This window comes from Bacillus rossius (genome assembly GCF_032445375.1).
Source record: "Bacillus rossius redtenbacheri isolate Brsri chromosome 4 unlocalized genomic scaffold, Brsri_v3 Brsri_v3_scf4_1, whole genome shotgun sequence".
Taxonomy (NCBI): Eukaryota; Metazoa; Arthropoda; class Insecta; order Phasmatodea; family Bacillidae; genus Bacillus; species Bacillus rossius.
The window spans coordinates 15172062-15183768 of NW_026962010.1; the positions used below are offsets into that span (position 1 = coordinate 15172062).

At 36.6% G+C, this 11707-nt stretch overlaps 1 long non-coding RNA gene across 2 annotated transcripts; it reads right to left on the reverse strand.

Annotated features, from left to right (window-relative positions):
• Positions 1-7565: 7565 nt before the first annotated feature.
• On the reverse strand, positions 7566-10888 carry LOC134541569 (uncharacterized). Of its 2 annotated transcripts, XR_010076659.1 has the most exons (3): positions 9333-10888; positions 8794-8946; positions 7566-8586 (listed from the first exon to the last, which is right to left on the reverse strand). It is a non-coding gene; the product is annotated as an uncharacterized LOC134541569 (long non-coding RNA). The 2 variants fall into 2 exon arrangements; XR_010076658.1 differs by lacking the exon at positions 7566-8586 and having other exon boundaries at positions 8793-8946.
• Positions 10889-11707: the final 819 nt, after the last annotated feature.

Consider the following 11707-nt stretch of genomic DNA (forward strand, 5'->3'; position numbering starts at 1 on the left):
TTAGGTTGCAAATTATCACAGTGCGATGACGAGGGCCTAGAGAAGACGTGGCAATGGCCAGTTGCACAATGAATCAAGCAGATTGTATTTACACAGTAACCGAAAAAGATGCCCTCGTTATTGTGTGGGTGTTAGAAAAGTTCAGAGACCTGTTACTCGGAGAGAAAGTCAGACTATGTATGAACCACCAGGTATTAAAGTTCCTAAAGGGTGCAGTGCACCCTCTAGGGAAGTGTGGTGTCCACCCAGATGAAAGGAAGGAAGGATGTCTAGAGTGATCTGGAAGTAAGGAGGGAAGGAGAGAAGGACGTCCCACTGTTACACGCCTATGCCAGGTGGGGACGACATTATGTCGCAGCTCAAGGACCAGCGACCAAGGCTCAAAAATATGAGTTGCACACCTTCCAATGGGCGGAACAGATCCACAGACAACAGTTCTAGAGGCCCATCGGGTAATTTGGCATTAAGCTCACTATGTAGGAGCTTAGTTCTCTGTTGCGCCTTTGGCCATATGTCACATGAGGCGGTGACTAGGCATTTTGGGCTATTAACAGCTGTCGACAGATGGCATCTGACAGCTTCCTGGACCAGGTTCCTCGGATCCATTTTGATGACTGGCTTCCAATTTTCCTTGAACGCCATCTTGTTTTCTCATTATGCGAATAGTGTCTCGTCTCGTGATACACAGAACTGGCTTGTATCGTGTGTAACAATGGTGTTTCTTTCTGGCAGTTAGAGCCCGTTTCTTGACAGAAGTCTTTTTTGGTTGCTTCGCCGACAGGTCTCGCATGATATCGGCGAGTCTACGGATCCTTATCCAGTACTCGGAAGATAGTGGGACTATGACAAATTCTTTGATTTTGGTTTTTAACTTGCTCACATCCAGATCGCACATATAGGCTCAGGCAGTCAGCAGTGATTTTGTATGCTCCTTTAATGTGGTTTATCTCCAGGTCATATTCCCGAAGCAACAGATACCACCTTGTGAGCTCCTCAATCTCAGATATTGATACGGATAACAAACACTCCATCCAGAGGTATTTTATTCATCAAACGCAAGTCACATTGTGTATCTATCTACACATTGCCAAATTGCTGTGGCATTCCCAGGTAATAGTTGTGAACACCAACAAGAAATTTACTTACCCTCGCTCCTGTATCCACCTCCCAGGCAATAGAAGTACCCGACCAGAGGTAATGTACTCACCCTAGCTCCTGTTTTCTTCTCCTAGGCAATAGAAATACCCGCCCACAGGTAACGTACTCACCCTAGCTCCTGTATTCACCTCCCAGGAAATAGTAGTACACGCCTGCAGGTAATGGACTCATCCAGCTACTGTATCCACATCTCAGGTAAAAATATGTTTAGTTCACGTGAGTGCAAGGACGCAGGCGCTGACAACGACTTCGTTCTTCAAGGCGGCATAAAGAATAATATGGTCGCCTTGATGTCCCAGTGCATTAAGCACCGCCACCAAGCTTAAATACAGTGTTTTTTTTAGCAGCAAAGCTCTTATTATTCCTTCCACGACAAATAGCCGTTTTAGGACTCTGTACATACAGTATAAAGGTTGAACATAAAAATAAAACAACTTGAGACTGCAGAGTACAGTAGTTGTATTTTAAATAGAAACAGAATTTGTGTGGTTGGACCCATAGAATCATGATATACTAGATCTTAATTGTTATTTTTATATTTTTATTTAGGATTCTCAAAGTCTTAAGTGTATCATATTTAAGTATCCCAATAAACAATGAACAGTTACATTGGTTTTGCGTAAATGCATTACCAAGTATAATCACAACCATATATGGAAGTCTGTTGACATCCTTTTACTTTTAATTTAAACTTTTTTTAAGTCCATACATAATATTGTTCATACTGATATTCTGTGATACGTCTTAAATGCATGCAGTTAATTAAAGTTTCTTAAAAATATATAATAATCTTTATCCATTGCTTTTACCTATGTTCACTACTTGTATAAGATAATTAAATCAATCAAAATAAAGCTTTAGTACCATACTTTAAAAAAGATTACTATTTAAACTTTAGATTATAATCTATTGCTATAGTAAACAACAAAAAATGTACTGTCAATTTCTTAGAACAGTAAATTAAGAAGTTATCTTTAAAAGATTTGTGCAATGGGAGTGCATGACTTGATGTAAGTTTTTGGACATACGCCATTGCTAAGAACTTTTTCTGTTGAAGAAAAACTAATAAATAAAATAAATAAATAAAAATAAAAATAAAAATACTCAAAAAAATATACAAAAAACACACAAAATTAAGCAAACAATTGCTGTTGTCAACAAGGATATGAACACCACAAAATATTCCGAAACAGGAATATGGTCAGCAAACAAAGAAAAAACAAAGAAAAATGTACTAAGAGAACGAAAAAATCCCCACAAATGATGACAACACAAAAATATTGAAACCCAAAATAATTCAGCACAACAGTTGAAGCGAGACAAAAAACATGACAAAACGAAAAAACAAACAAATACAATAGTTTTACCTAAACAGAAACAAGCGACGTTTCGGGAACTGCTATCTGCTCCCGTCCTCAGGCAGAGACGCACATGGCACGGAAACACAGGTGCGACTCTGAAATTACGCAGATTGTCATTGGAAACAGATCTTAAAATAATATAACAATTTGTAAAATTTCCTTTAATTTAAATTAAAATACATTTATGAAGATTGCTTGTTTTTTATATTTTGTTAAACCATTTCTTTAAAGAAAAAAGGTTTGGTGGAAGACGTTTCGCAATTCCAGGAAATGGGTAAAACTAACAGAAAAAAATTAGTTTTTACTTAAATTCTTTGTATATTATGTTTTTAAAATTACAAAATATGAAGATTATATCCTAAACAACACGAGACATTGATACATTTAAACTTAATATACTTCTTTTTATTTTAACATAATTTCAAACAAATATAGTGAAACTAAAATCTAAAACGTGCTTTTGGTTTGAGGGGTTTAAAGTAAAATATGTGAGATTATGACACTTACTGCAATGTTTGGGGGAATTGTAACCTCTATGGCCATATCTTTCAACGCCCCAGATGACAACTGTTGTTTCGCCACTGGCAAAATAACAACAGACACTAAACTGCGGTAGCGAGGCCCTACCGGCTGGTGATTGTTATGATGGGGTCGGCGTGTGCGGGGGTGGGAAGGAATGAGGGGGAGAAGAGGGCACCGCGGCGGTGCATTATGTCGATGAGGTCGAGAGCTACAGACGGCAGTGACAATGGCGACAGCACAGCCCTGGCGATTATCGAGCCGCACGAGGCTCCTCCCTACCCCCCTACCCCCTTGCCCAGCGACACTGAGCGCCGTTCCCCGCGGCAACGACGTATTGCTCCGACAATCAGCGCCGCGCCTACACTGCTTCGAGCACGGCGAGCTGGCACTCTGTGGCACACGGGCGCAACATGGCCACCAAAAAACTGTGCGGGTGGGAAATGCCAACATCTAAAATTAAGTTTTAATCATGAATAAAACATTTGAATGTCTTAAACATAATGACTTAAATAAAAAAAAAACGTAAATATGCAAACATTCTTAGTTCAAAATTTATGGAATCGTGCATTAACATAGTTGCGTACTGAGTATCATTGCAAACTATTATAATTTGGAAAAAATTTTGACAGTGTTGTAATAAAACCAATTTATAATAATAGCAATGAGAAGTTCCTGCAGTGGGGTATATTTTACAAATTTTTGTCTATTGATGGAATTATAGATATTATGGGTACAATTCACTCAAGCAGTTTATTAGGTAAACCGTTTAGATTTGGCTACAATTTATGTACTATGTGTGGAGAGAGTGGATACTGTTACAAATTTAGCCTCCTCGTTGGAAAAAAAAAACCTTCTGCAGCTCCATCTATTGGTTCCACCAGACAGTAAAGTGGTAGTGAGTATGCTGTCAGCTGTCGACGATCCTGCCAGTCATGTTGTATTCTTCGACAATTTCTTTACCAGCCATTCACTTGTGAGAGAATTGTAGCAGAAAGAATTCAGAGCTACTGCTACAATACGAGAAAATATAACAAAAAAAAATGCAAAAAAAAATCTGAAAAGTAACTTAAGAAAACATCGCGAGGTTCGTATGATTACAGCTTTGATACCAGTAATGATATGACATATGGAATGACAACGGATGATTTTCATTGGCAACGAACTTTGACAACATTCAACCAATTTCATCTGCACCAAGATGGAACCATGAAGCGAAAGAGCTAGTACCTGTTCTCCAACCTTTACTGATAAAGAATTTACAACAAATATATGGGGGAGTGGGGTGTTTGATCACAATGACTGACTTTTGGGAAATCATTGAATCACAATCTGGGAGAAATGTGGTACTGGTGTCTTGTGACTCGAGTGATTGATATGACAATCGTTAAGAGGCCTATACAGACAGGGCGCAACTCCGCCAGCGGGTTCTGCGCTTACGGCATCGTGCAAGGTGGGCGGGACAAAGCTGGAAGGAGGAGACGTGGATTGGTTATCTTGGCGGCGCGTCACTTCGACTGGGAGGCGGAGTGGGGGAAACACTTTCCACCCCGCCGTCATTCCAGCTTACAGTGTCTTTTAGGAAAGATCGCGGTGTTCAGTACCCGCTATCGCTCTGTCCTCGAGTCTCGTGTTGTCGCGGTGTCGCGTTACCTTCGAGGCACAGTTATTTACTATACGTCAGTGGATAAAGGCCGCACTTGGCGTTGTGTTGAGCGCATTGCCCACCAACCTCCCAATTCTCTCCCCTGGCCAGGTTATTTACACTAGAGAAGACTATTGGCTGGAGTATTTATTCTCAGAGATCTCTCATTTTCCAAGCTTTCGGAGCTGCGCCGAACTTTCATTGCAAGTTCTATGGAGCTGTCATAACTACGAAACTCATATCCATATAACGAATCAAATGCATTTTCCGTTATATTTAACCAAAAAATATTACATATTTTAATATCATAGTCGGAAATATGTAGGCCTACGTGTTACCTAGTCAAAAATAATGCATACATAGCATAGCAAGTGCGCATACCTAAGCATAAACAACACAGGTACGCATACGCGGACACATGCACACTTCCTTGCTGGGAAATTTTTCGTTTGTAGTTTTAAACCTTGCTGACTAAGAAATTAAAATTGATTTGTGCCAATTATTGGCAAGCAATGATTTACTTAAATAATTAAGTTTTGACTTGAGTTATATAATAATTAATAATTCAGTTATACACTTGGGTCTGGTTATCCTTCAAGTTGTGTGCTATTACGTGTCCACCAGCAAGAAAGTAATATGATTACAATCAAATAAAGAATAATATTTTCCAAATTTTCAATTTTATACTATGTACGAACGTAGTTATATTATTACTGGGTTTCAGAAATAACTAATCAACAGTTTACATGATTTTTCACCCTTCCGGTAATATATATATATATATAATTTCGTTCATCATAAAATACGTATTAGATTTAAATGTACGTACTAAACTACAATTTATCATACGACTACAAACGAATTGAAGCGTGCACTGATGAAACAATCAGTTAACAAACATTCCTACATAAAAATATGTTTGTTTCAACAACAGGTTGAAATGCATCTCTTTGCTCAACGAAGTCATATAACATAGTCACAGGTACTATTTGTTGCTGCAAATTGTATTTGAAGTTTAAAAAATTACGGAACAAGTCGTCTTAAGTCATCCGAAACATGGTGACGTTATGAGGCAAAAATCGTAATTTTGTTCACCCGGACTTTCCCCATTCTATAACATGAAGTGAGTATACAGGAAGATGTGTGGCTTTTACGGTGTGTGACTAGTGTTCACAGTTTTTATTCCAAACGTAAACAAACCAGTTGTTTGTGAATAGTTTTTTTTTGAAATAATGACGCGATAACTTAGCATGTCATATCATGTATTTTTAACTCTTTATTCCTTTAGAAATAGAATATTTGCAACATTGTCAATATCAATTATTATTGATTTTAAAAAGAAGTGTGGTAATGATAATTGTGCCAAAATGCATTTTCAATACGGCACAGAATCATGTTATTTTTTCTACCTTGTATTTTTTTCATGTTTAGATTGTTTACAATTTGCTGTTTAAAATATTTGTATGCATCTCCACCCAATAACTGTTCAGAAAATAACAATCATCGATTTATCTGTACAAATTATTTTTGGCTTTTCTGAAGAAAAAAAAAGTTAATGTATGAAGTTGTACAAATACATCTTATTTAATCAAATATAATTGAATTTGAACACATTTGCACACCACAAAGACAATAAACATATGAGTTTATGGATACAGTTGAGTAAATTTAGATGGTCTGCTTTTACAAGCATAATTTAACAGCGCACTGAGTTTAAATTTTCTTATATAATAATGTCATATCGCAATAAATACTTTAAGAAAAAATACATATTATATTCCCACATTTTTTAAGAAGATACGCTACAGAGGTAATTAATGAGCAGCTGAACAAGTCTTGACAGCAGCAAATTTTTTTCTTGCTCTTTTTTCAATAGCGTCAATAATGTATGGAGGGTCTCGAATTTCCATGCTCCTCGTATGCCTAGGGTCCACCAGTTCTGGCAAAATGCAGTTATAATAGAATTTTTTAAGATGTGGTTCCATCTCTTGTTTACAAAAATTGTCATCCCTTTCAATTCGAAATATTGCCATCTCTTTTTCCACTGATGTCCAAACACTAAAAATGCAATATTCCCTCTCTGAAATGTGCAGCTGTCCCTGAACTTGATAAAAATATGAATGTGTTTTTTCAGTTTCAGTTCATCTCCTTCGAACTCATATATCGGATGTTCCCTTGTTTAACTGCTGCAGTAACATCTTTTTCAATTGCAGATGATGGACACTTAACTTCTGCAAGACCCTTTTCTCCAATAACACCTTCCGGAGTGGCACCCAAGAAAGGGAATTCCTTGTCAATGAAGAGTCCACTTTTTCCAACCTTATATTCCTTCTTGTTTTTCTAGTTCTATAGCCATCACCTCAAACCTTTTACCATGATAAATTGCAGGCACGTTCAAAATATCGGAGGTATAAACAATTCTGCGAACTAAGTTAACGCAGCTTGTTAATGCACGTCTACGACAGACTTTCCCGAAATTCTAAGCTGTTAGAATTTTTCTGTGTGTTTCAAGCCATTTTCCGCTTCCTGCCTGGAGAATTGTGTCTCTCTCTAACTGTTGACGGTCCTCTTGTGTTAGTTGTAACCTACTGAGGAAAGCTTGAATCTGTTCCTCAAATGTTTCTGGATCCATGTCAGGCTGTTGACATTGAGGACCATAGTGGATTTTTGCTGCTTTTCTAGTATCAAACCGTTGTCTTCCTTTACATGTTCAATATATTCATCCAAATGTTGATATTTTCTTGGAGTAATGAATAAACTGTTCGGCTGAAATCATTCATAAATATATTATTTTTGAATAACTTATATCTATTAATGTACCTAAAATCATGTTATATTTCTATGTGCATAAAATATGTATATATTATTTTTTCCCTAGTTACGAATAAAACAGGAATATTGATAGCAGTAAAAGTACTTATAGTATCTGTAGTATCTTTAATAGTTTTTTGTCCAATGTATGATGCATACTTTGAAAAGTCTTGCTACAATATAAACATTTTCAGTGCTTAAATCAGTGTTCTTATGAATGCTGTTTATGTTTTAACTGGGGATGGTGTATCACTTTTAAGTAAGGTCAGTAAAATATGCTGTCTATTGTCACTAAATGGGGATAAGATTTTTTACTGTATTCATTTTTTTGCCCTGTTTTTAGTGAAATTTCTGATAAAAACATTTATGTAGTTTGAGTAGTTGTGTAATTTTTCAATTGAAGTATATTCGTAAAGTTAAATTATAACTTAACTGTAATTTTTTAACAGGTCAATATAATTAAAAGCAATATAATTGTTATTCAGCTAACCTGATTGCTTGTCTCTGAATTGTTGATACATCTACTGTCTACAGTTGGCTCATTCCTGTCCACCAGCTCATATGGAATGTCAATGGCTCCTTCGGTGGTTGACCAGAAAGAACATCCTGCTTCCATCTCAAATAGTTTCAGAGGCGGTTGCATTTCTGTGTAAGACATGGCTGTAGAGCTGAAAGAGCCACATTACAGTAGCAATAACATTTAACTATTTATATTGATTTATTTAGATAGAAATATAGTTTCGAAAGAATGTCTAGTTTCGTGTAATATTATAACTACCCGACCGTGTGCAAATGATACGAAGGAAAAAAAGTAAACAATTTTTCAGGAAATAGTTGAAGAAAGAAAAATAGCATGTATTAAAAACACTTTGTAATTAACTTATTTTTAAAGTGGGCTAAGGGACTTACATACACTGCCCATCTTCATTGTGCAGGACATTGGTTACAGAGTAGTTATTCTCTTCATCTGATGTGTCATTTTCTCTTGAAGAAATTTCTTGTGCCGTTTTTACTCCCTGGCTGCCAAGGTGTCATCGTGAGTCTCTACCTTCCGGAACTTGATAACTGCAGCTATCAAGTTTAAATTTTTTCCTGCAATGCATAAAATTTATCCTTTTTAATACCGACTTCTTTATTTTTGTGCAATAAATGACCTTACACTGAACAGACCAAAAATCTTATGTATATTTTGGCCAAAACATATTTGTTAAATTAATAGAACTGTTTGTGTTGCCAATCTTACTTTCTCTAAAATAATAACTTAGATTTGTTTTAAATAAAATGTAAACAGTTACTCACTTTGCCGGATAGCTTTCTTCATAGTACACTACTTCATGCACTCCGGAAGTTATTTCGTTTTCAATCAGTTCTTGATGGCTGCAGTGAATTCTTGATAGGCTCTGGTTTTCCAATTCTTCATTGACATGGTTTTGTTTAGGTATAGTTTTATTCCTGTGAATAAATTGATAATTCAGTGCCAAATAAAAAATGTACACATTACACATTTTAAAGGTTAATACTACAACGTTAATACAAACACATATTATATGCTTTGACTGTGAGGAGCCAGAGTTTGTTTCCGCCCCTCCCCCTTCCCAACAGGGAGCTCAGTCTGTCCAAAATAATAACTTATGGATGCTTTACATATTATAAACATACATATTTAACCTATATATTTTAAATAAACTTTTCAATATGCGACTGTTCATCTAAGATAACTCAATATTATGGTGGGGAAAGTGTTGGAGGTGAGAGATCACAAGGTAGACTAAGTTTCGACTACGCAGGCTAATGAACGCAATCTGTATTTTGTATGACATATTACAAAACAAACTGACCTTTGACTCCAGTATGCTTTGAGATGAGTAGCTTCATTTTTCTTTCTTGTTGCATAAATATAAAGATGATTCTTCTTTATTTTCTCCAGTTTCTTTTTAACTCCATCCTTGAAAAAGAAATCGTGCATATAATAGTACTTCTCGATGCTGTTACAAAGCCAAATATCGATCTAACAAGGGGTAAAAATAACAGTCGCTCAACTTTTTCCGCCTACAGGTAACCTCCACTTGGCTCCGAGTATGCCTTACTGAGTCTTCTCGCCGCGCGATATGGTGGGCGTAGAATGGTTGAGGTTTTCTCTGGGAATAACTGCCTGAATCCTAGAATTTATTACTTCCGGGTCATTCAATGCCATTTCACACACCTGCTGACATCACCATCACCGAATTCAATGAAACTTAGGGCTTTAACAGTACAGGTTCAGGAAAGTGAATTCTCAAAGTTACAGCCCCCTGTGAATAATACTTTTTATACAGCAGGGTTGCCAATTTGTGGAAAAAGTGGAATTGTGTTAATGCCTTACTAGAGTAGTTTTAGTGAACATGGCCTAATTCACAATGTTCTAGTGTTTGATCCCAGATCCATCCCAAAATGAAACTTATGTCACTTAGACCAATAACGCACTTCATAACATATAATTTTTTCACATTTTTCAAAAATATACTTTTCAAAAATTTTCAAGGTCACATGTTACATGACCATGACCTTGAAACAAATTTCTTCTAAAATTCGTAAAACTTATTTTTATCTCAAAGGACACTTTTCTAGCTTTCTATTGAGCCCTACTTCAAGGTTCTCACTCAACTACAAAGGAAGTTACAAATATTTTTATTGGACCTCGCGCAGCAAAAATTCCACTTTTTCCACAAGTTGGCAACCCTGCTGTATAAAAAGTATTATTCACAGGGGGCTTTAACTTTGCTAATGCACTTTTCTGCACACCTACTGCTAATTTGCCGAGTTTTTTTTAATTCTGAGATGGTGATGCCAAAAATTATTATTTTCTGGTTGATTTGGCATGGAATGACCCTTCCCGACCAGGCGGCCTCAGTGGTAGACACTATTCCTGCGAATACATGTGCTTATCGCGATATCCGATACCCCGACGCGCTGATAAGGCGACCGAGCAGCCGTCAGACGAACTTCCCCTCCGCTGCCTTCACAGCAGCCGCTAGCCCCACTCCTCGGCTCCAGTCGCCGGCTGAAGAATACGCCGCGCGAGGGAGACACTTCCCGGCAGAATAAATGTGCGGAAATGCTTTTCGTCGTAGAAGAATTCTGGGAGTTTTTCAGCGGTGACCTATGTATTTTTTTACACCATTTTAATCAACGATTAATACTCTATCGTTGTGTGTTTCTACTTTTTTTGTATGCATTACACACGATACATAAAACAGCTGCGTAAAACCACACATTCGGAAATATTTTTACCTATGTTACGAATTTTTAAAAGCATTATAAAAATCATAGATCGACCCATTCATCCTTTCCTTATGCACGCAAAAAAAATGACAGTGTTATCTGTAATGGGAAGCTGCAAATTATTCTTAGCAAAAGGCCCTACAATCACGTCCTGAAGACTGTCTGTATAGGCCTCTTAATGTTTTCGAACTTTATAGATTGATTCATGAACCAACTTCAATCTCCATAAAAGATTTTGTAGAGAAATTGCCATGAAGTATTTGAAACTGGGGCATGGAAGAAATAATTTGAAGGGTAGGCCAAACAGTTTTCCATCTATATCCAAACAAAAAGTTACTTCGGATGTTCAAGTTGACAGAACAGATCAAATCATAGGAAAGAGAGGCAAGCAAAGGCGTTTCCATTTCAGATGGTGCAAAGGGAACCCATTAACATTTTGTACAAAATGTGAAGTCACATTGTGCACAATGTTATTTCCAAAGTTACACAAAATATTTTGTAATATGATTAGTAGGTATACTTATCAAAATAAGCTGTCAAAGTTAAGACGAACATATACATTAATTGACTTTTTCAAAATTGTACACTAAATTATGTGTAAATAATGTTTAGTTTTCTCTATCTATGAGTGTAACATATGTCCATGTGTATGTGCAGTGTGATTTTTAATTTATCAGTTGTAAAGAACAATGTAGAAAAGTATCGAATATTTTTTAATCTCAGTTAAATATTGGTAATATTTTATATTTGAATAACTGTTTGCTCAATTTCTTTCATACAACGTGAAGAGCGATTTTATGTTTATAAGTGTAATCATTAGGGGCAAGAACTTTTCGCGAAAAGATCTGAACACTTATTAGACTGCAACAAGGTATACCCGCTCCTGTGGTTTCTTCCATGTGATTGGCGGCCGTCTGTGAGAGAAGTCGTTGCCTTGTTTCAACGAGCCACT